Source organism: Stegodyphus dumicola, chromosome 5 (genome assembly GCF_044657685.1).
Source record: "Stegodyphus dumicola isolate Sdum_Otavi_A_Nest chromosome 5, ASM4465768v1".
Taxonomy (NCBI): domain Eukaryota; kingdom Metazoa; phylum Arthropoda; class Arachnida; order Araneae; family Eresidae; genus Stegodyphus; species Stegodyphus dumicola.
The window spans coordinates 205,327,193-205,348,873 of record NC_140772.1 but is presented as its reverse complement, the minus strand read 5'-3'; the positions used below and the strand labels follow the sequence as shown (position 1 = coordinate 205,348,873).

The 21,681-nt window shown below is 34.6% G+C and overlaps 1 protein-coding gene across 1 annotated transcript in view; it reads left to right on the top strand.

The window, feature by feature from the left end:
* The window catches only part of LOC118202259 (helix-loop-helix protein 1-like), a 64,101-nt gene that overhangs the window by 18,747 nt on the left and 23,673 nt on the right, over positions 1–21,681 (top strand). The gene's annotated exons all lie outside the window — the stretch shown is intronic.

Sequence of the window (21,681 nt, the reverse complement as noted above, 5' to 3'; positions counted from 1 at the left end):
TCACGTCTCTTACTTCGGAAAAAAAAAAAAAAAATTCTGAAAGGTTTCAGATTTTATTTACTCCCAAAGGAGCTTCTTTTAGCGTTTTGTGTTTTACTTTTATTTATTAAATATCATGTTCTTCGCTCTCAAACCATAAAATTCAGTTCAACAGCAATATCACAAAATAATTTTAAAATGAGCCTATCGTTAGAATTCCCGATACACAGTCTCGTGAGCTGGAGATAAAAAGAGTTTTTTTTTTTCGTACAGTGATGCTCGCTTTGAAATCGTTTAGTTTTTTAATCAAAAATTCGTCGAAGCGTTACAAAATCTGAAATTGATAATAAAACAAATTTCAAATTCAAATTAGGACTTCCACATGCCCATATTCTATGGAAGATTACTTTATTCAAATTTAGATGGCTCTAGGTACCGTTGTTTTATCACAATGCGAGAACACATACATACATTCATGCAGATTCTTCATTATTTAATTATAATACAGGGCGATAATATTTGACGGCAAAAATTTGAAAAATGAAACAACGCTTATCGTGAATTTGGCAAAATGCCAAATCGAAATTAATAGTTTTTCTGGACCATTTGCCCCTTTGGGCTAAAAAAACATGATATCTTTTACAGTGGTGTATGTACTAAAATGCGGTGGTGGTAACTTGCCTGAAACTGATCGACGGTGTTTAGTACCTCTCCTCAGTCGCCGTTTAAGTGGAGGAGAATGTGAGGAATTGTCTCATTCAGCCGTGCCTTTTCTTCGGGTATAAGTGTTAAGCATATCCAGTTAGTTAGTGGAAGATCCGTGATTGGAATCCTGGCGAGGGTATAGTTCTCTTCAGAAAAACAAGTTAATTTCTACAAAACGAGTTGGATATGCTGAAGATATTTTACAAGAAAGACAACTAAATGTTCTACAAACCACGCTTTGAAATAAAATCAGCTTAGGTTTTCTTTCAACATGACAGCTGAAGAATAATGATTAAAGTGAACGCTACACTGCGTACGTAAAGTCCTTATCACATATGCTTCTGCTACGGGGAACTGGACGTCGAGAGGGACATTTCTCAGAACCCGCACATTTGCACGAAACCTACGTAGCTAAGTTACCATTTTCACTTACTAAACAAACTTGAACGCCAAACAATAATCGATTATCGCTTAGATTGGGATCGCATGATCCTTCAGAAGTAGAACTTTCATCTAATTGGTTGATCTCTACCCGGGACAGAGCTGCAGCCGGGACAATTTCGGAGATGTTTTAAAATATCCTGCGCACCAGGGACATCGTTTCATCCTGCGCACCCGGGTTCATCTAGGTAGTCGGGATATCGTTTCCACTGGAGCTGCTTTTCTAGGAATCCTTCCGTTTAAACCAATGCTACCAGAATCTCGTTTCTCAGAAAATTCCCGTCTAACGGAAACCATTGCAATGTCTGATAACCCCTTAAGTCAGATTTGGGAAGGGTGTTTGAAAAAAGAAAACTTTTTCTTATTGCTATCGATTTTTTGAGACATTAGATATTCATAGAATTAGCCTTATATTCCTTTACGTTTATTTTAGTGATGAAACAGGTTGATAGCCATACTATCAATGAAAATGTCAAGGTAACAAACATCCCTAATGGACTGAGTTGGCTTTATGCAGAATATCTATCACTCAACGTTAAATCCAAATCTCGATATGGCGCAATGTTTATTACTTAATATTATTAGTAAATATATTGTAATTATTTCAAAACTAGATTTTTTTTTTACCATTTCCGATTTTACAGTGTGATGGCTGCTTAAACCTACGCTGGAAAACGCGTTATTTATATTTCCGCAATCTGTGAGTAACAAATGATTAGGGTAAAGAAAAACTTCCTGTTTCATTATTTACCGATTTGCGCACATTTTTTCACAAGATGATTAATTCACTTGAATCTGATATATAAAGTAAATGATTGTCAGACATGTTTTTTGTAAGCAGAAATATAATATAGGATGTCTCTGAAACAAAAATGAGCCTAAGTTAGCCTACAGTGGGTTAAAATGTTTGAGAACCACAGTTTTAATGTATAACAAAAGTCACGATCTTATTTCCCTCGCATAAAACAGTTATATCTGCATATAAAAGTCCCATAAGCAGTTGAAAGTTGCCCAACTTGAGCGAAGATATTTTCAAAACAATTTCCGAGTAAAAATGTTTAGATTCTCAGTTAAACAGGGTTGGAATTTTTGACAATCCAATGTGTGTTTTCTGCAATTTTGGTTTCATGGATGGTAATCACTTTTACCTTGCCTACAAAATTTCACTGTTGTAACAGAGATTTCTCTGTTCAAACGAGTAGGCTCGATATCACATGCGACTCTCTTCGCTGTTATTTAAAGTATTTTCCTTAAATTTCTAAGTCCTGGATCTAACACTGAATTTTATTCATTCTTTTCTTCTTATTTAAAATAAATTAAATTTGTGAAAAATAATTCAATTTTAAATTATGCAGTTTAGTACAAATGTAGGCACTGTTAAGCAAAAAGTAAGTTTTTATTGTGCTTTTCTGAATAGTTTATTAAATGAAATAAGATAAAGGCAGCGTTACGTAATGACAACGAAATTTCCTAAAAATGTTATTAAACAAGTTGTTCAGGTCAGGAAGGATAACACTTAAAAAAAAAAAAAATGTATAATTTCTAATCTTAAAAACATTTGTAAGAAACTGTCAGACTTACTATTAAAGCAAAGAACATCGAAATCGGAAGAAAAAAGTTTTCACGTAAGCCAACAAGCATATATGATGTGATATAATTTTGCAGATTTTTTTTTTTAAATTTCACTTAATTTCACTTAACATGCCGCTGTGCTAAAAAAGTGTATAAGGTATTTCTCCCACCTTCTTAACATGCCTTCGTATTGTAGTGGTCAGCCAACTCGGCGCGTATTCGAGAGGCCTGTGGTTCGAGTCCCGGCGAAGGCGTTGCTCATTTTTTATCTCTCCTGCTTTCAAAAAAATACCTAATGTCTCTACAGTGGCGCCCGAGCTAAAAGTGTGGTGGATGATGATTCTCCACCACCAGGATTTGGTGATTGGTCCCCTAATCCCCAGTCGCTCTTTAAAAGGGGGAGTATATAAGGTATTTCTCTCGCCTTCTTAGCATGCCTTCATAGTGGTCAGAACACTCGGAGCGGATTCGAGAGGCCCGTGGTTCGAGTCCGTTAAAGTTCATATTTACTTTAAGTCGCTTGCACAATTGTGCACGCAGCAATACGAGATAATTATTTCTTCGCATAAAAATGACGCAATTTTGTTTAATAATGCAATCAGAACAGAAAATAACTTGCGAAATAGTGCCAATACCTTTATAAAGAACGTAGGTTTCAGTTTAAGAATTAATGTTCAGTTTAACGCAGGCTCGTTCATTTGGAACCCAATAAGCCAGACTGGCTTCCAGAAGACATAATATGATCTACGCTGATTTTATGAGGTAAAATCAGAATCATTAGAAATTCCAGGCGATTTTTGAGTATCCTATATTTTGAAGGCCTAGGTAGTAATCAAGCCCTATTATTAAGTGTGTCGGCACTTTTGTACTCGTACACTGTTGATATAATTTATTCCTTAGTTCACCCAGAGAATCCTTTATGAGGGCGTTAATATAACGTTGGAGAAAGAAAGTATTAAGGTTATGTTTATTACGGCAAAGGTATGAGGGCTATCTGCCTAAGGAGGGCAGGGATGCCTTCGTGGGAGACTTTCTAAGGAAAACGGGCTCTACACATTTTAAACGTGGCGAAAACCCCGAAAGCACCCACGCAGTCAGCCCGTTAATGCGATTCGAACCTCTGACCGAACTACCAGTGTTCAGCGACTTTAACGCTCGGCGGTTGGTGGGCTCTTGGAGAAAAAAACGCAAATGTGGCAAGGGAGGAATAACCAGTCCGAGATAATGGATGTCAGATTGCAATAGTTGTTACACGTGCTATACTATCAGAGTTCTTTTTAACAATATAGCTAGAGCAGAGAAAGTGGAGGAGAGAAAATGTCGATAAAAAGAAATCGAAGCTACAGACACCTTTCCAAATAGCCAATTTCTAACGCCCAGACCGCGAGTGCAGATTAGCTTTCTCGAATGTTCTAATGCGTCCCTCTTTCGTTATCCCCCTTCCTCCTTCACGGGTACGGAGCGCGCACCCTCTCTCTCTCGTCCGGTAGCTGTATCGGGGCAGTTTACCCCGCGAAATAAACCCGATTAAGCGCCGATGATTCAAGGAGCATGAAATATGCATGAGTTTAAAGGTGTAGGAATACAAATGAGGAACCACTATCGAAGGAGAGGGAGGAGACCAATAATTAGATTGGGCCACGGTGGGTGCAGGGGGTAGAAAGGTCAGCGGGTAGATAGTTGTCTGCGGAATGGATAAATGGAGCGTACCGCTTGAGTTTTTTAAAGGAATTGGCAATTGACAGCGTCGAGTTAGTTACGCTGTATTTCAGCCGAGATTGATTTGAAAGGAAGTACAGGTGCTTTGCGTTTTGTAATTAATGTGAAATAAAGCCTAAGTTTATTCGATGAAAAGTCTAATTAAAAGTGAAAGTCTCTGAAGTTCATGCATTGAAGGAGACTGAAAAATTTATTTTATTTGAGCAGTGTTGAAACAAATATATTTTTATATGAGCAATTAATTAAGTATCTATAAGTATTAATAAAGTATCTACAAGTATTAATTAAGTGCATATAAGTATTAATCAAGTATCTACAAGTATTAATTAAGTGCATATAAGTATTAATCAAGTATCTACAAGTATTAAATATCTATAAGTATTAACTGAGTATCTACTTTTCGTTTAGAACGTAACTTTTAAAAATTATAATTAAGTTTGGAAGATATGACAGAAGCAAATCACTGTCATTAGCCAAAGCCATTGTTGTAATGTAAAGAAAGATTTGTCAACGATTTTAATAAAAACACGAATTAAAGGAAGTTTGGCAAGGTTAGAAAACTCACTAATTAGCTAACAATTGAAACAAAAATCAACGGTAATTCATACTGAGTCAGATGTCAGGAAAAAAATGTTTCAAGACTTATTTCTTTAAATATAGATTATGGACACTTATTTCCAATTGCAAATTTTCTCGAATAAAGTAGAGGATTTATAGAAAATGTCTAGAGTAAATAGATAGGAAAGTTCTTTAAGTAGAAAATACAATGTTTTACTTTCTTGTACGAAGTAAAGAAAATATTGTAATCGAGAAAAATTTCAGGTATCATACTTCAACGAAAATTCCATTTCAACTGCTCTCATAATCATTTGAACGGTGTTTTTGCATGGCATCTGTACGTAAGGACAGAATAAAGGACTGATTTTGCCAAAAAAGATTGTAAAATTGGTTTAAAATGGATTAAAAACAGATTTTTTTTCCTTGACTTCTGTATGTACGTAAGCATGTATGTATCTCGCATAACTCAAGAACGAGTAGCCGTAGAACGTTGAAATTTTGTGTATGGGACTACTATAACATGTAGTTGTGCACCTCCCTTCTCCGTTGCAAACGGCGGTACTGTTCTGTTATCGGAACCGGATTCAGGAATCTATGAATGTATGCGCATACATACGTATATGTATATACACACGTGCATTCGTACTTTACATTTATACATGCATACGTTAATACATCCATACAGGCATACATACATACATTTCAGGATTCGGTCCTAATAACAGAACAGTTACCCAACCGGCTGCACCAAACGTATATAAATATATGTATATATATATATTCTCAATGTTTTATCTGGCTCTGTGAGCTTAGTTTTTTTATTCTTATACGTTGGTAAATTGCTCATTTTCTACTTAAAAAGTGGTTGAATTATGTGTTTTTTATGTTTCGGTTAAGGTTTTTATGCCTTTAGTTAATCTGTGAACAGGCAGCATTCTTAAATAAAAATTTCAAATAATTAATGCAAAAATTTCAGTTAGAGAAATTTTCACTATACTTTAAAGAGCAGGAAAGTTTATGCGAAAATTCACACACCTATATATGCAAAATTTGCACATACGATATTTTTGTAAATTTTGGATTTGAATATTATCAGTAATCTGGAAGTAGTTATCGAAGGACTTTTATTTCAAGACTCTATTCAATCAATTATCTGTTCAATGAACTATCTATTTAATCAACGATCATAAAAATAAAACGTAGTTTAATTTATATCAATTAGATACTTTATAGAAAATTAAAATAAAGATTCAGTTTATAAGAAATGCTTTTCATCTCGAAGGAACGTTAGCCCAGAAGGGCTGTTAATATCGAAACGGCATTTTGCGTCGAACCACTAAAAGCGTTGAATAACTTTTCAAATTAGTGCCACCAAATATAATCGTCCTATATTATATTTAAAGAAATTAAATAATGAAGAATCTGCCTGAGTTTATGTATGTCTATACATATTGTGAAAAACAACGTACGTAGAGCCATCAAATTTTAAATAACGTAGTCCTCCACCCGAATATGGGCACGTGGAAGGCCGAATCTTCAATTTCGGATTTTTTTTTTATTATGGATTTCATATTTTTTAAACTTTTGACGAATTTTTGTTTTAGAAGCTAAACGATTTCAAAAACACACTGCACGCATTATTTTTATCTCCAGCGCACGGGACTGTCTGTCGGAAATTCTAAAGGTATGCTGTTTTTGAATATTATTAGTCCAAAGGGGCGTTAACCCAAATGCTGTCGGAACGTCTATGTGTGTGTAAATGGGGGAAAAAATCTCCCCTTTAGGTGCAATATAAAATTTTAAAATTTTCAGAATTTAAAATTTTTTAAATTTTGTTTGTATTTAAAATCAATTTGATGCATAATGTATAATTTTGAATATCTTTATATAAAACTAGGTGTTAAGTTCTGTAAAAATATTTGTAAAACTAGCTCCATGTTATAATATACTTAATGAATTATTTGTAAACTGATAATTTAATAAATTACAACGTAGTTACATCATTCGTGCTTTGTTTCGAAAGATCATTAGCAAATTCATTTCTGTGTTGAGGGATTCTATTACCTTATCTACAGTTGCCTTTATAGGCTTAAAGACGAGTCTTCTGTAGATATTTATATGGCCTTTGCTTCAAAAGCCGATAGTTCTGCTTAAAGGTCTGTGTTGCGACTGTTCAGTCTAAGCTTCCAGGTAAATTTGATCGAGTTATCATAAATAGAACAGAAAACACTCTCAGTATTACTGCATATTTTCGAGTAATTTGTATAGAGCGCTTTCGGAACTGTAGTTATATAATTGGAGTCCATGTCGATTACTGCATCGATGTTTAATAGCGTCGAACGGTGTTCGAATATTTTATATTATATTCTGTACCTCAGAAGGTCGGCTTTGTTTTGGCCTTGAAATATTGCCTACAAATACCCCTCTTAACTCTATACTAGAACTACTAGAACTATTGGTGGTATTTCCGCTTGAACTTGAAAGACTGCCTTTGGGCTTGTGCGATAGGCCCTGCAGATAGGCGGTAAGAATGGACATTAAATTGAGTTAAGCTTTTGATATTGGTTGAGTTTTTCACCGCATGCAGTGACATCATATAAGATGGCTCATTCTATAACTGTAAGGTGCCTAAGAAGATAAAGCTGGCATTCCCCTTATCTATCTAAGAGATGTTCGCTGCTTTGTGTTTAGCAATAACTAGGATCGTTGCTTAATGTGCATGATGTGTGAGCCACGAGAGTTTATTGGCAATAAGCAGGCCTAAATATTTTATTTGCTGCACACATTTAATGCTTTTCCCATTAAGCTATTACGTTTGAAAGGATCTTTTTTGACAGTTGCGTTTGAAAGGATATTTAAGGCTTGAGTCGTTTTTTGAGGAGCTATTTACTGAATTATTTGCTCAATTTACAAACTTATAGACACTTGCTTGTGCTTTTGTTTGCTGATTGCTGATCCCGAGACCGTCAGCAGGAAATCATCAGCATAAATTATCAGATGAATGTTGTCATTGTATTCAGACATAACGAATGCCGTATTGGTGACAATTTTTCACAGTGTAGGTCCAAGACATGAGCCATGGCGTTAGTGCGGTTTTTAAGGCGCAGTGGAACTGCGCACTTTGTGCGGCGGGTATACCTGTGCGACCAATGGGGAAATTCTGATGTTTAACTACCTCATCTACTACCTGATCAGATTTCATTTACTGTAACGGTATAGGTTAAATTTAGAGAAAAAGAACTTTATTTTACACAGTCATACTGGCAAGTACAAGCCCTACAAGAACAATTAAAATATTTTAGCATAAACGGAGAACATTCACAGTTTCCCGATTCACAGCCTTTCAAGATTATCTTACCGAATCTTTCAACATAGGAGAAAAGAAAGATAACATTTATTAAAGCACGAGATGTAAAAAGAAAAGCACCTGTTCGTAAACGGTCGGCCCACGTTCGTGTTACTTAAACTAAGTTAGCTATAGCGTACTTTAGAACAGGTCAAGGCGCAGTTATCTTCAAGTACTTATATCAAGGCTCTATGTATCTCCATTGCAGAAATTTGTTAAACTCGTTCCAGCGAAGTTCTTGATAGGTGCAAAGAGCGGCACTAACTTGCAAGCAATTAGGTGCAAGAGAAGCACTGAAGCATTTGCATACGGTTAATTCTTGATAGTCATTAGGAGAGAGTCTCCTTGTTCTTCCTCGATGCGTTTGTACTTTCCTCATTTCTCTGCCTCTCAGAGCGGAACGTAACTCTATGCTCTCTGGTAATTATTGCTCGTCTGGATAGGTACTATCCCCCCTCTTGTAAAAACAATTTAGAATCACCCTGTATTTGAACGCTATCTTTTCCCAATATTCATACATCGGATTTCGAAGTAAAATTTGCGCTGCCTTGGGGTCGCATTTCTCAACAAGATACATTTTCAATACTCAAATACTTGAACGAAAGATATAATTTTACATTGCTGTAATCAGTATTACTTCTTTAAAAATAAGACTGAAATATAATTTGCTGTTGTCTTTCGTTTTACCAAAGGTATTATTTTAGAATTCTAAATCTTTATAGACCTGTTCTTTTTTACATACCAGATACATGCATGAGTAAATTCAATTCGGATTTTTCACATATTTGAAACTTTTAGGATACCAGTACATGAGAATTTCCCAGAATTAAGTCAAAACCTGAAAATATTAAACTTCAATTTTTCCTGTTGTTACAACGCTAAAGCAAAATTAAAAATTCTCATTACTCAAAAGGAAATTAATCAAATAAAGTCACAAATAACAAAATTACCTCCCAAATTTTTTATTCCAATTATTTATTTTTTTTCGCATCTCACAAATTTTTTATTGCAAAACGTAATCGGCAATTTTGTAATTTCAAACCATCATTACAATTTACAAAACACTAAACACAAGGTAGTCACTTCAGCTTCAGGCTTTACTCACTGTATTTGGAAATGCAAGAGGATGGGATTGAGGTGACTCATGTTGCACTTCGCTGGGAAAAATTCGAAACGCAGGTCATAACGGGAAGCATATGCGAGTCTAAATATTGTATATTGGGGTGGGAGGGATGACCAATTGGCTTCGCGTGTTATGACTGCCCATAAGAGAGGTAACTTACAACTGCCTAATTCCCCCCTGACTTAGACGGTCACGATTCTCGAGATACCTATTAAACAAGGTATATGTTGCAACTTATGATTCAGTTCAAGGTGCATTCGTCATCCAAGACTTAGTTTTCTCGGGTAGCAGTTTGTGGGAGGGGGCTTTTAACAGTTTTACATCCATTCTTGTTGTAATATGCAGTTTATAACTGTCAACCAAGACATTTCTATGCATTTATCAATGTGCAAGTTTATCCTAAATGGCAGAAAAGGATAGGAGCAGAGAGATTTACTCCATTCTTATATATAAGTTAAATCTTAGCTGGTTCTTTTTTTATTTATTTATTTTTTTTTTTTGTCCAAAGAGGCTTTGTCCCTGAAGGACTATTGTTTTCGTTTTGCGATTTTGCATTGAATCACTATAAATCTCCGTTTCACTTTTCAAACTGTTGCCACCCAATGTTAGAGTCTTGCATTATATTTGAAGAAAATAATAATGAAAAATCTGCATAAATGTATGTATATTTCTCGCATTGTGATAAAACAATGTACATAGATCCATCGAATTTTGAATGACGTAATCCTACTGCGAATATGGACATGTGGAAGACCAAATTTGAAATTTGGAATTTGTTTTATGATCGATTTCATATTTTGTAAAACTTTAACGAATTTTTTATTAACAAACTCAAGGATTTCAAAGCGAGCATTGGCAACACTCTACGGGGGGCGGGAGGAAACCCTTTTTATTTCCAGTGCGCGGGACTGTGTTTCGGAAATTCTAAAGATAGGCTCATTTTAAAATTATTTTGCGACATTGCTATTGAACTGAATTTTGTGGTTTAAGTGCAAAGAACATGATATTTAATAAATAAAAGTAACACGCATAACGTTAAAAAACGTACCTTTGGGCGTAATGTAAAACCTGAATGTTTTAATTTTTTTTTTTTTTTTTTCCCTAAGTTAGAAACTGATTTGCAATTTTAATGAATCAATGTTAATGAAGGCTAATATGTGTTCTTTTGAACGGTGTCCAGTTTGCGTAAAGGTGCAAGAACCTTTTCGACGGGTCAGTGTTATGAAAGCGTCCAGAGTGAATCATAAAATAGCAAGTGGTACATTGGTTGGTAATGGACTATGGCGGAATAAAAAAAACGTATCTGCCTGAAGTACACCTAAAGCAAAACATATATGTGACACATGAATTCTTAAGAAATCTTAACAGTTTCTACTGAATCACGATATCCCCCCCAAAAAACTTTATGTTATTAAATAATATGTAGTATTAGTTTACCAGTTATTTATAATTTAAACCTTTACTGTTATAACTTCTGTTCTTCTTCTTTTACGCTTCCTTAGAAAAAATAGAAACCGGTTAAAGAGTATTTAATTCGAGCGTTTAGCACTGCAAGACAGAGCATGTTTCTGCCTCTCGAGGCCACGTTACTAGGTTTCGGCAGTTCTGCTAAGACTGTAATTCTTCGGCTTCGCTGCCGACATTTAATTGCTACACCGGTCAGAAGTTCTGAGCCAACATAGAGTTAAAATCAATTGTATAGGCCTTAATTTAGTTTAGCTATTGAATTTGACTGTTACTTGAAAGTTACTTTGCTACAAGTGGTGGTTGTTTTGTTAAGCACGAGATGTGTGTTTATATTCAAGTTACGATTTTAATAAAAAGATTGTTTTAACCTTCCCAAGTCTCTGTCATTAAACCAAAGAATGTGAAACAGTATAAATGAGAAATCTAAAACGAGAAATGTATGTATGTTTCCTGCGAGGAAATGTATGCATGTTCCTCGCATTGTGGATAAATGGCTTCACTTAGATCCACTGAATTCGGAACACACAGGTCCTCCATCTGAACATGTGCTCCTCAAAGCTCGATAAACTTGATTTTTGGATTTCGTTTTTTTATTTATCCTATACTTTGCACGAATTGAATGGAATTTTTATTAATAAAGTCAGCGTTTTAAAAACAATGTATTTACGTCAGCGTTTTAAAAACAATGTTTTAAAAACAATTTAAGCAAAAAGCTCAGCGACTTAAGTGCAATGTGTTGCCACGCGGCGAAACGTGAGATATTTGTCTTTCAAATTTAATCGAAAAACCAATGATTTGAGAAAAATGAATTGCCACTATTTGAAATAAAACATTCTCATCTTCCACGAGTTAATGTGTTGCCATTCGGCAAAGAGTAGGATATTTAATTTAAAAAAATTAATCTGCCTATTACTGATTAACAAACTAAGCGTTATAAAAGCAATAAAAATTACTCTTTAGGTGGTTTCGTAAAAGTTATTATATATGTGGGTGTCTTTCTACTTTACTTTAAGAATGACACCAATGTTAAGATTTAGTATTTTAATGAAAAAAAAAAAAAAAAGAAACATAGAAGAATGAAAAGAAGTAAGATACAAATTTAGCTCCATAGCATAGGGTGGCATCACAATAGTGGTAATCCTCACAATAAATGGGTTTGAAAGTCTCTTAACTACCACGTAACAGTTTTTAGGATCCGTTAGCCACGTTGCCGTCGTAGCATCTCTCACGCGCAGAAGTGGAGAAGTCAACTTATCACACAGCTTCGAGAATCATCTAGCTTGCTGTAGCTGTTGCCAGATTTAGGAAGGAGGAAGGTTGAGTTGTAGGAGCGAATTACCACACGGCCATTCTGCCTTGCCGAGCGTCCTCGCCTGGGGGTTGATCTGAAAAGAAAGAAAAAAAAACAAAAAGCAGAGAAAATGAAAACAAAAATCAATGTCTAGGTAGCGGATGTTAGCTTTGTGCACCACCGGTTCATCTTATCAGTACAGGTTGATATCATAATGGTGTCATCATGGCGTATCTTTCGTACTTCGTAATAATCAGAGGGATGAACTGTCTCATAAGGACCGAAGAATTTGGGACGAAGTTGAAGTCCAAGTTTCAGTTCAAGTCGAAGATTCAGTCCAAGTGGAAGTTTCAGTTCAGGCTGGATTGGCATTTGGTGTCCAACTTCGTATTTGCAGGCAAGTTTGCGACGTTTCTTATACTGTCGTATATGTGCTTGCTGTAAACGGAGGAGGTTCCGTTGAGTTTCAATGCATAATGCAGCTTTTTCTTCATCATGCTGTGTCAGCAATTTCATTATCTTTGAAGTTCGTTTAAATTTTCTTCGTTTATACTTCCAGGCTCTCTTTTTGCGTTTCTTTGGGCTTGAAGCAGATAAAATGTTTGAAACAGTAATTTTTCGTCCAAGTATTTCAGCATTCTTTTTTGCCTCAAAAGCTTCAACTGGAATGTCAGAGACAAGTAGTTTCCTTGGATTATTTTTTTGTTCTTTGGGAATTTCTGCACTTTTAGCAGGTGTTTTCTCGTTTGCTTGATTAGCACATGCTTGTTCAAACTGATTCAGTAGATTTTTCACAGTTTCTTCAGTGGTGGTGTGGTGTATTTAATTATGGCAAAGCACACGAGGGCTATCTGCCTAAAGGGAGGGATGCCTTTCGTGGAGGACTTTCTAAGGGAAACTGGCTCGTATACACGTTACACATGGGGAAAACCACGAAAACGCCCATGCAGCCAGCCCGTTCGCGGGATTCGAACCTCAGACCGAACTACCAGTGTTCAGCGTCTTTACCGCTCGGCCGCTGGTGGGCTCCAGTTTCTTCAGTATTCTGCACGTTTGGATCATTATCAACATCATCATCATCATTAGCTTCATGACTGTCATCATCATCAACGTTGTCACCAGCATCATCTTCATTGACATGAGCTTCATCAACAACAGCAACGTCATCTTATTCAACATCATTAAAATCATCTTCATTAGCTTCATGAGTGCCATCATCATCATCAGCACCATTAGCGTTATGATTGTCGTCATCATCAATATCATGATCTTGATCCATGTCGTCGTCTGCGTCATCACCATCTTCATCAACATCATCGTCATGAGCTCCGTGATTGGTATCAGCATCATCTTTGTGATCGTGATCGTCCAAATCCAAATTGTCATCATCTAAATCCAAACTGTCATCATCTAAATCCAATTCTAAATCGTCATGTGCAGCAGCATCATTTTCCTTACGTGTTTTCTTCAACTGATTTTCACTTTTTGTTATTTTCTGAAAATCTTCCATAGCAGTGTTAACTTCGTGTGGTTGGTGAGGAGTAATGATATGTTGAACTTCGAGAATTTCCGATTTGGAGATGTGTGAAAGATCAGGTGGAAATGTGTGATCATGAGTAACATTAGCAACATTAACAAAAATTTGATCATTATTATTATTGCATAAATGAATACCATCTTTATCAAATGTAAATTGAGTTTGTTTCAAAATGCCTATTCCAATAATGGCATCAAGAGGAATCATATAGTTTTTTACTACATGGATTTTAGCAGGTAAAATAGTGTTTTCAATTTGAATGTAGTCCTGAAAGAATCCAATACTTTGAACTGTGTCTCGGCCAAGTCCTGAGAATGTAATTCTGGAAGGATATAATGGTGGAGAACCAATTTTGCGGTATGTTTTCTCCGTAATAAGTGTTGCTTGGGATCCAGTGTCATAGAGAGCAGTTAACTGAGTTCCTTTAAGTTGAATATCAACATGCATAGGATTTTTTAGAAAAATTTTGAGCAGAAAGTGCATTTACAGTACTATCAGATGTAGAACAATTAGCAGATTCCGTAGTAGAACTACCAGAACGTTTGGGACAGTTAGAATGAATGTGACCATAATTTTGGCAGCCATAACAGAATTTGCCGTTAGATTTATTTGGACAAGTATTTCTTTTGTGGCCTTTCAAACCACAGGAATAACATACTGGTTGAGTGTCTGATGTGCGTTTAGCATCAATTTTAACATTGGGAAAGGAATTTGTAAATTTCTTTGGAGTATTCTGCTTCATATTTTTTGAATTGTTAAAGAGTTTTTCATAAATCTTCAGTTTTTTTTTAAATTCAGGAATGGATTTACAACCATATAAAATTATTTTATTGTTTGATGAATCAGGAATACCACTAATAACATAATCAATCAAAGAAGAATCATCCATAGAACCTTTGTGTGAGAGGTCTCTCATAGCTAAAAAATATTCTTGTAAAGTTTCAGATGTCTTCATGTGACGAGATTCCATTATTTTATGTAATTGAAGGCTATTAATTTTTTCCGAAAATTCATCTAATAAATGGTGTTTTAATTGTTCCCAATTAGTAATTCCACGAATTGATCTAATTAATGTTAAAGCTGGACCTGTAAGACATTTTTTAACAAAAATTACTTGGTGTACAGGATTCGTGATTTCATAGAGATTAAAAATATCTTCTGTGTCAGAAATAAAATTTTCAACGCTGTAATTATCCCGAGAGGAAAAGGGTTTGATCAAATCAACAATGTCCTTTAAGCCAAAACATTGAAACGGAACAGTCTGTGTTTGCGGGTGAGTCGATATCAATAAATTTGCAGGCGCACTTTCAAGAGAAATTTTTGCCTCATTTGTTTACATAAAGAGTCATCTGGAGTGTAATTAATGGCTGTTTGGGCGACGCTATGCGTCGAGGGTGAACTTTGCACCAAAGCGTCTTCTTCAAGGTCGCTGTAGTCAGCGGAATCTGATTTTAATAATGAGACATCAGCTAGAATTACCACATATATATTTATTCTTTTTATAATAACTATATTAGGCGGCTGGCCTAAAATGGTTCTAGAAAAGTATAGTGACAATGAAAACAGGAATACGTCTGCACAACTTAACCACCAAGAAACTATTTAGAAACTACCAAGTTCGGCCACCAAGAAATTGAAGCTAGGGCGAAATACCAGTGTTAAGTAAGTGACTTTAACAGACTGGCCATGCGTAAGTTTTATATAAGAAGGGAAAATTATTTCTACAATAAAATTAGTTATTTGAAATTGACTATTCAAATTTATATACATATTTGGAATATAATTTTATACATTATAATTTTTATAGAATATAAATTTTATATAGATAATATTATATATAAATTCTATATGTAATGTTATATATATATAAATTACTTCTCTAATTATATAATACATATTGTTACGGATTTTGAATTTAGTTGGCTACTTTCAATAGAATTGTAATTAAAATTGTTTTATTTCCCCCGTGCAACGCAGCGCGTGACGAATATTAAGAGAAAGCTACGCCGGAAAATTAAAAATACAAGAGCACGTGAATTTAACATTTAATAAACAAATATCTCTTTTAATTTATATTTAATTCAAATAAGTGTAATTGACTAGTGTGTTAGCCGTAACAGTAATTCTACCCTTTTTTGTTTTCCAGAAATTGCTAGAACTATCTCTCGTGACCGATTTAAAAAGCTATAAAAGCCGGTGAGAAACATCTCAGCTCGGTAGTTGTTTAGATAACTGTTACTTGTTGATTGCAGCGAATTCGAGATGAGATCGGATTTTCCTCGCTTTGGATTGCGTTCTATTTAATGTTTTAGTAATTTAGAATGTAGCTCATGAGTATTTTGCGTGATTCTGCGATATTGTACGAATTTCTTTGAGAAAAAATCCAGGTGGTACGAATAAATTTTATTTACTTTTTATCAGACTTGTGCATTCAATCTATTACGAACCCGTACGCTCGCAACAATATAATTAAAGAAGTAAATTCTTCTTTTGTACAATAACTTCATTAATCTTAATTATAGTATATTATTTCCAGTATGTATTGCTCGCTAACGGTCTATATAAGATAATATGTAAGATATAAGTTTACATAGGAGATTGCAGCATCAGTAGATATTAGTGTAATTAAAGAAAACAATACAGTAGTTTATATAGGAATAAAACTGAACGTTTTTTTTAATGGCCGAGCGCTTTATTTAATAGCCATTAGCCTTCCGACACTACAAGGGTCGGAAGTGTTGGCCATTTCACTATGGAAGCCCTTAACAAATGGCTATTGTTGCCTGCTATGAAGGAACAGACAGTTATAACCATGCCTTTTACGGGATTTGAACCCACTATGACAGATTCGAATCGCTATGACCAGTCAGGGTCATTAAAAACTATACCGGCTGGGTGGCTTTCGTAAAACTGAATGTTAGGCGCAACATTTAAAAAGTAGCTAAAAATTAGTTAATGATCATGGTAGTGTTAAAAATAATCATTATAATTGTTAGAATCGCAGTGCATTTAAATGAATTACATACAGCAAAAATCTAATTTTAAAAGCTAGCAGTGCAGAGGAATTGTTTGATTATTTGAAAGATATCAGTGCTTAAAAAGTTAATGGCTAGAGTTGTAGAGTTCCTCACTTTGTAAATGCTCAGTTGAACGTGAAGAATCTTAAGAACTAATAAGCGAATAATCGCTTGAGTTCGTGTGACAAGAAACAACAAGATGGAAGGGTAAATAACCCTTTATTATTCAAATAAGATTTAACAGAACTCCGTCTTGGAGTGTACAATAAAAGCCGACACTGGGACTTGAACTTAAGAGGCTAAGAAGTAAACTAAAACTAATGTAAACTAAAGAGATATAACCGAAGCTATCAAGATTCTAACCAAGTTGGCCCCTTAACGCTGATTGACTGCGAAGCTATCAAGGGCCTAAAGTACAGCGAAGCGTAATAATAGAGTATTTACGAGAGAGTAGGCTAAAAAGGCGGAAGCGTGCAAACAGAATACCTGGTAACTCTCTCCCTAAGACCGAAGAACTTCGCGGTTAAATACCGCTCTTCCTCATTATGTATTCAGACGTGATTCTAAAACTATGTTCTGGCCGGAAATAGTAAATTGAAGTTAAGAATCGACAGGAAAGGAACTTTAACTTAAAATTTAACTGTTAATAAAATTAGCATAATCCTTACAGAGCGATGATCCTCAAACTTATCTGACTGTCATCACTTCTAAGGAATCATGATCTTTTTATCCGTACTTCTATTTGTTAATCGATAAAACTCTTTATGGACTTTCGATGAAAGATGTTTTGAGCTTGTAAAAACATATAAAATAACACACATTTTAGATCTAAAGTAACTTATATGCAATATAGCTCATTACAGGCATAGTGATTAAAGCCGCGTCCTCCAAGGACAGGAATAATCAGCCTGGTTCCTGCCGCCCACTAGTGGGTGATTTAAGCTTTAATAGTGGGCGGTAGAGACTTTAGTCTATCCGATGACGAAAGTTTTCTCCTGCGGGCAGCTCTTTCCTGTTCTGTATATTTATAAGGCTTTTCCACTTCTCTTAGGTGTTGTTCTGTGAGTATAGCGCGCATAATGGGATTATCACCTCTTAACAAAGCGTGAGGATGAGAAAAATGGTATCGATGAAAGAAACTAACCTCCCCTTTTCCTACCACTGAAGGTTTCGTAGCCAAAACTGTTTCACTGTCATCGATGTCTCAGTTGATACGCGGGATATAAATTTTCTGTCTCTGATAAATATAAAAAAAGTATAATAAACTAGCTTTACCCGCGGCTTCGCTCGCGTTGATGCCCTTAAATAAGTTTCAACTTCCCGTGAATTTTTAAAATACACTCCGCGTAAGATTTCAGTAATTACTGCCTTTTTTCAATACCTATAGGCACCGAATATTTCGTATTTACGCCTGTCCAAAGGATTATTTTAAAAAATAAAGAACATTCGAGCGCCTTAAAATGATAAAACAATAATCGTTATCGCACACAGTAAAATGTAAAAAATATATAATGTAAATGCAATTTCTCAAGCAACAATAACAGAAATTTATAAAACGAATGTATAGATAAAAAAATACGAAACAAAACATTAAATATATCACAGAATTCGAAATGTTGATAATTGTTTCAAATAAGTTACTTAAAAATCAAGTTATTAATTTTTAAATGATTTTCCGCGCGTAAATCCGTGAACTTTGACTTTTCGCCAACCCAACGGTCGACTGGATACCAGCTTCCCCCCTCTGTCGCTTTCAATTCGCAGCCTGTCAACAAAGAGTTAACAATAGCAAGCGGAGTATTGTTTCATCCGCGATTAAGCTCGAAATAATTAAGCGACAAAATCAGTTACACCACCAATGTTCCTCTCATTCAGAGTGCTACACAAGTTTCTAAATTTCGAGAAATTTGGATAACTAGATCAAAAGTAATTAAATTTTTATTACCAATTTATTGGACCCACACGGGAAGACCTAAGAAAAAATCCCTAATGTCGCTATTGAGTCTCATTTAAATTAGCGTTTTCAGAGTTTTTAATTAATATTTCAGCTGATTAAAGTCGTACGAAGATGAGAAAGGTATCGATGGATTCCGACGAATTTTCGAAATCAGGGATTATGTGTCTCGAAATTCAGCAAACCGCCGTTCCATAGATATTTGTGAAAAAATTCATTGGCGCGTAGCCAAATCCCTTTAATAGGGAAAAAACCAACAAAATAAGTGAAAAATGTAGGGGAAACGTAGTTTTTAATTAATATCTCGGCTAATTAAAGTCCTAAGAAGACATTTTATAGCCTATAACCTTTTCTAATATATCAAAAATATTTCTTGAAAATTTCATGATGATCGGTTAAGTAATTAAGGCGAGAAAGTGTAACAAACACACAAACTCACATTCGCATTTATAATATTAGTAAGGATGCACACATTTAGCTTAATTTTGTGGTTCTACATAGCTTTCTTCATATCGAGATTAGTTTTGAATTTTTATAGCAAACTTGTCTAGTTGTTCCATTCACGGGATTGACTACTTGGTCCCTATTGAGACTGTCAGGCGAGTTATTGCTCGTCTATGAAAACGGTGTCCGCCGAAAATGTAGCGGCAAAAACATCGCGGACAAAAACGTCGCAGAGAAAACAAGGTAAGGAGAAAACGTCTTGGTACAAAACATCATGGGAGAAAACATCGCAAAGAGAAAACACCACAGTTCTAAAACATCGTGGTACAAAATATCGTGGTCGAAAATAAAGCTTCGCAGTTTAAAAACATCGTCAACAAAAATATCGTTGTAAAATATAAAGTACCTACAAATTATCGCATGACGATAACATTGCAGACATACGTTTTCAGGTTTTGAAGGTTGTAAACTTATGTTCGTATATAGATCACAGAGAGCAAGAAGGAAAGAGGGATTCTTTTACTTCTGTATTTCATATATTTGAGCGAACTAATAAATTTTTGCTGAAAAAATAAGAAGGAAACTTAAGCATTTAAAAATTGAGAATGAGTAAAAAATTAATGCAACTTAAAAAGCTTACTAGAATTTTAAATTTATATAGTTAATTAAAAAGGTCATTAGTAACTTAAGCTTTTTTGTTACAAAGATTAGCTGATGATTTTTCATGAAAAATACAGCCTAAAAATGCTTAGAAAAAGGAATATAAATAACTGCTTGATGTTTCCTTTGTAAAAATTACTTAGTTAATGATCAAATTATTTTCTTTAACATTTGTTTATTTTATATTGTTTTAATGAAAATTACATTTTGTTTTGTTTCCGTTTGTTCTGAAAGTATCATTAACATTTTCATGTATAGCGTGCAATCAATTTTTGGAAGCCGATTTGTTAGTTATGACTTAAGTCAGTTACATAATATTTCACTATGCGATTTGAAAAACGCGTTTATGAGATCTTATCATCATGCGATGATTTGTAGGTACTTTATTTTTTACCACGATATTTTAGAACTGCGTTTTCCCCTTGCGTTGTTTTCTCAGCGACGTTTTCGGCTGTAACCTATGAAAACCACTACAGACTTAGTAGATAATATAGTAGATTTCAGATAATGTATGGTATAGTTTAATTAATAAGATAATGGTTTAATAACCAAAACCTTATAAAATTAGCATGCAAAAAGTGGTAGAAAAGTAGTAGTATCTTTCTAAAAACATCGACTATCGGAATATTTTTATGTAGTAAACTGCCAGTGTTACAATTACTGAAAAAGTTGTTTGTGTGTAAGAAAAGATAACCTGCAGGAAAAACAAATTCGCATTTAAAATCTGGTTTTTCCTCCACGCCCATTATATCTGTTAAATTTAAGTCACTGTATTTTATAGTTTTTTCCAGCTATGTAATATACGGGATACAAAAATTAACATTATTACGCTCCTTATATTTATCGCTTTTCCTAGTTCCTTCTTAGAGAAGTTCCTGATATCTCTCTTATTTCCTATTCATTTTTCGTTCAATTTTTCTCATTTCACACAACATATTTCATATTCATTCTCATACTTCTTAGGAAATTTCTTTCTTATTCTCTCATATTTCTTTATTTTATCGTAAACATTAGAGGTATATTTCTCATTTAATTAATTCAGTTCTTATTTCGCGGCGAAGCAAAAATACATAAAACTTCTTGATTTAAAATTGTAAAATACAGAAAAATGTAAAACACCAAATACAATTAAAATAGTTTAAAAAGAACAAATTTTACAATTAAAATTAGAGCTTAGTTAAAAATTGAAAGCAAGCAATTTGGCCAGCGGGAAGAAGGCAGATTTTTCGGTGCACAAAACTGAAAGTTTACTTTTGGTCCCATTCGATAAAAAGACACTGAAGGTGCAGAAACTTTCTTAATTCCCTATTCTACTGAGTTTCAGACGTAAATAAATGACGGTTTGTTTTTTAACCCTAACAAACCGTCATTTATGCCAAAATATTTAAATTTAGTAGTGTGCGTGAAGGAATGCAAATTCTACCCTGTGGAGAAAGAGTTTAAATACCGAATTTTAGAAGGAAAGTTAGAGAGAGAGAATTAGGCAATTGCCGTCACTTAAAGTATTAAATTGTTGGTAATTCTACAACCATTGCGTGCAGATTAACTAAAGGTATCAAAACGCTAATCGGAAGGTAAAAGCCACATAATTGAATGACATTTAAGGCAAAAAATGCACAGTCTACTGACATATAAGAATAAAAAAACTAAGCTCATCGAACCAGGTAACAGAGTGGAAATATATATATATAGACATATATACCTCTACTCTGTTACCTGGGTCTACGATTGGTGCAACCAATTTCAACGAAAACGGGGTGCACAACTATATGTTATAGCAGTCCCATATATAAAATTTCAACGTTCTGTAGCTACTCGTTCCTGAGTTATGCGAGATACATAGTACATACGTACGTACAGAGGTGAAG